The following is a 4,329-nucleotide window of genomic DNA, read 5'->3' on the forward strand; positions in this document are numbered from 1 at the left end:
TAAATATCTTAGAAAAATAAGATATAATAAGACTAAGTATTAGCGTATTATATTCGTTCATATTTTAAGATTATCTTAAGTAATTTCTTAAGATGCTAATACAGCTCTCTGATTTATGCGGTTATGCCTTATGCCATAAGCCTTAGTCCGGATCTACAATAGATATTTTAAGCCTTAAGTCAAGAAATTGATCAATTACAGTCAAATATTCTTCTCGCATTCGATTGTAATTGGTCAATTTTTTATGGCTTAAGACTTATTAAAAAGTAATCACTAATCTTGTATTTTCTCTATGTGCTGGCTGTTTTTTTAAAGTTATATAATTTATATAGTTATATCGTTATGTGTTATATATTTATATCACATATAGAAAGAAATAAAAAAATTAAAAATTAAATTTACTTAATAATCTATATTGTAGTTATTTAATCTCATTAAAAAAAATTAGGATATTATAATCTAAAAAATTTTTTTCAAAATTAACTTTTTTTAACTTAAGTTAATTCTATATATAATACCTATTGTAGATCCGGGCTAATAATCGGTGCATTCAAAGTGACAACCATTCAGTGACTTCTTTCATCTGATTGGTTTATATTTTTTAATGGAATATGCCAATTAGATGAAAGACTTTAATGAGCGATCATTTTGAACTGCACTCACTGTATATAGTAGAAATAACATATAATAATATACATTATGGACGAGTTTTTTAAATTTATTGATTGATCAATCGCAAAATTATGCGCAAATGCAACTTTTACAGAACAAAATTGTACACAATTGCGATCAATCGATGAATTAAAAAAACTTGCCCTATTTCTTAAACTTTTTGTTAATAACTTTTTAACGAATGATAAACAACAGCTAAAATCTCTTGAAGGTTACTCAGGTTGTGATCTTGATGATACATGTCAAGGTTATTAAAAAGGTCTTCTCTAATTGACATATTAGCTATATGACTATTGAAAAATTTCTTACTAGAAACTATAGATCGATTTAAATGAAAATGACAGATCATTCTTTGCAGAATATTGTGGAAAGTGTTGAAAACATTGATAAAGACTTTTTAGATAAAAATGATTGAAGTGGATCGAAGTGCTTTGTATATGTTTTGTGAAGCGTTTGGAAATAAATATTAATGAAAAAAAATATTTAAAACGTGTGGGAAATGTAACAGATGCACGCTTTCAAAGCGTTTGACCGGAAGTGTATATTATGGATATATATTCAAAACTACAAGGAGTTAATGAAATATTTAAGAAACGTTGAAACTTATCGTTTACGCTTATCGATAAGCTTTTCATTGTTATTATGGATATTTTGATAGTCTTTGTTGAGATGTTTTTATAATAAAAAAGCTTTTGATTAATTTTTTGAGATATAAAATTTGTCATGATACATTTTAATATAAAATATAAAATATCTTGTATGTAAAGAGAGTACTATTCATTATCAGTTGCTTTTTATTATGCTCTTATGGCTACTGCAAAATTCCTATCAATTCATCGATATAATCGTAATGTATGAAATGTTTGATCTGATTAATGATTATTTAGTGTTGAATAGATATGTATGAATATTATACAATTAGCATTTCATCGGGATCTTATCGATTTTTCTTCTTATTTAATTATTACACTTGTCTCTGAGATCAATTTAATAGAGGATACGAGACAACGATTTTATTGATAATGTGAAAAGGCTAATTAATTCGATGCTGATTTTTTAATAAATCAAGCAAAAATTGCGACATTATAGATCATCAGTTAAGCACAAATTTGTGACATTATATACCGATCATCAGTATTCCATTGAATGTTTAAAAATGTTAATAAATTTTATATCATAGTAGTAGACCTGTTCTTTTTAACTAAACTTGCACCAGTTCATCTTTTTTCCTTTTCTCTCCAGGAGAAAAAAAAGAGGAAGAAAGATGAACTGTTTAAAAAAAACTGTTTAAAAAAAAAGAGGCCTAGTTTTTAATTTCTTTCAAATTGCAATATTCGCAATTAAATTTTAATATTATAATCAAAATTTAATTATTTATATTATTAAAATTTGATTAATATTAATGTTTATCACTTTAGATTAAATTGTATTAAAATATCATAAAAATATAATGAAAACATTGTATTTTTGATATTTTATGATGCATGATTGTTCCTAGTTTTGTGTTTTCATCAAATTTGTTTACACGTTCACTTTTATATAATATTATATAATATTTAATTTATATAATTTATATAATATTTTATATAATATTAATTATTTATGATTCGTTTGCATGTAGGGATAAGCTTTAAAATTTCTCATTATCACATTTGTGTGTGTGTATATATGTAACTCTTTCAGTACCGTTACGTACTAAAAATAGAGGATGCTAGAGCACAAGTTAAAGCGAGCGCCTTTCCGCCTGCGTTTGCGGTGCCGGGAATCTCGATTGCGGCTTGACTGTATTTCTTTAATATATATCATAAATCACATGATGGTCACACACATATAGCAGCCGCCCGTTAGTGATATACAAAACAGGGGAATCCATTAGAGAACGTGTAATAATCAGAAATACAAAAAATAAATTCTAACATGATTTACAACAAAATAATCCAATAACAAGTGTTATACAATGATGACTAACGCATGCTCAAAATGTTCTTAAGTTTACATCGACGGTCTTTACAGAGAAATTCTACTAAAAAAGAAGTGCAAAAATAGCAATATAATTTCCTACATATTTTAATTCATTTATTAATAGTGATTTTAGTTTACGATCTTCTTTTTTTCTCTCTTTACTTGATACAGATAAAGAAGTAGATATAGTTTCTATTTTAGATGTTTTAAAAACTAATTCATGATTTAACTAAATCATATTCAAATTTAGAGATACTCGTATAGCAGAAAGAATATTTTTAACTATTTCACTAAAGTAGCTTTATATGAAAAAAGTTTTAATAAATTGAAGTTAAAAAAATTATTTAAGATCATATTTATTAAATCATCACTAAATCAAGAAAAATTATCAAATATAAGAATTCTTTCAATTAAAAATGAAACGTGTATAAGGAAATAGATTTTGATATAATAATTTCGCAACTATCAAAGTAAACTACGAAAAATATTGTGATTTTTAGTAACTTTAATATTTCGTTTGTAATATGATATGTAAATCTATGTCAATGCATAACTCTTTGTTTCTGTACATGTGATTATATTAAATTAATATTAATATATTTTTAAAGGAAACTGTCTAAATTTAATTGACAACTTTTAACTGACAAATGTTATGATAAATACAATCGTAAAATTAAAGCAAATTATATTTATGTAGAAAAACCGGAGAACTCTCGGATTTTAACATCGTTCAACACAATTTTTTAACTTTTTGTATCACTGCATATTTGCAGTATATTTGCACTGCATTATTATACTTGCGTTTTATTTAATTATTTTGATGATTCAATAAAATTATATTCAGATCTATTTAGATATTTCAATGAAATCGTTCTTTCCGTATAAAAGCATTTTAATACGTAGCATTAATGATCACAGAATAAAATAAAGATTATAATTAATTTGCTTGCGATAATTAGAAAGTGAAGGAGAAGGAAAAGAAAAAATTTCACGAAACTTACAATATGTAGTAATCTAATAATAAATTATAAATACATGAATGCATATTACAGCTATAAATACAAACCGGGTGACATGAAAATGAGGAAGAGATTCATCTATATCGCATACGTACATTCATCTGTGTTCAAAATTACCGTTCTTTTCTTGAATGTGAGCCGGGCGATCACTGATATTTAATTTAAAAAACGGTTCATCACAATTTATAGTGATAAATTAACAATAAATAGTGATAAATTATGTCACTCCTGCGTTATTTGTTGTAGATAAAATGAGTCGATTTTTTTTCGAATTCGGTTGTACTCGGTCAGGTTCCGTGTAGAATCGCTCGTGTAAAATGTCCAGCCCCTCTATGTTCGCTCGCCCTGACTTTCGGCTGCTGCGCGTATCCCGTCGTCATTTGCGACGAGATGATGAGCAAGCAGACGAGAAACGAGAGATGTACCAGGTGAGGGGGATTCACGGACCAATGGGTAACGGTACATTACGGGACTCATCGGAATTTATGCTATGCTCTATTCTCGATGTACATATGTACGTTCGTCACGATGCAGGTTTTGTTACAAGGTCCGGTTTCTTCGAGGAGTCAGCGCAAACGGGGCAAGTCTTTCGCGTTGGGGGAGATTCGCGATGTAACACAAACGGGGCAGGAAGTAGTACGATGATCTTGACCCCTCCCCCCTCTCTCTCTCTCTC

The sequence above is a fragment of the Atta cephalotes genome (assembly GCF_000143395.1).
Source record: "Atta cephalotes unplaced genomic scaffold scaffold00023, whole genome shotgun sequence".
Taxonomy (NCBI): domain Eukaryota; kingdom Metazoa; phylum Arthropoda; class Insecta; order Hymenoptera; family Formicidae; genus Atta; species Atta cephalotes.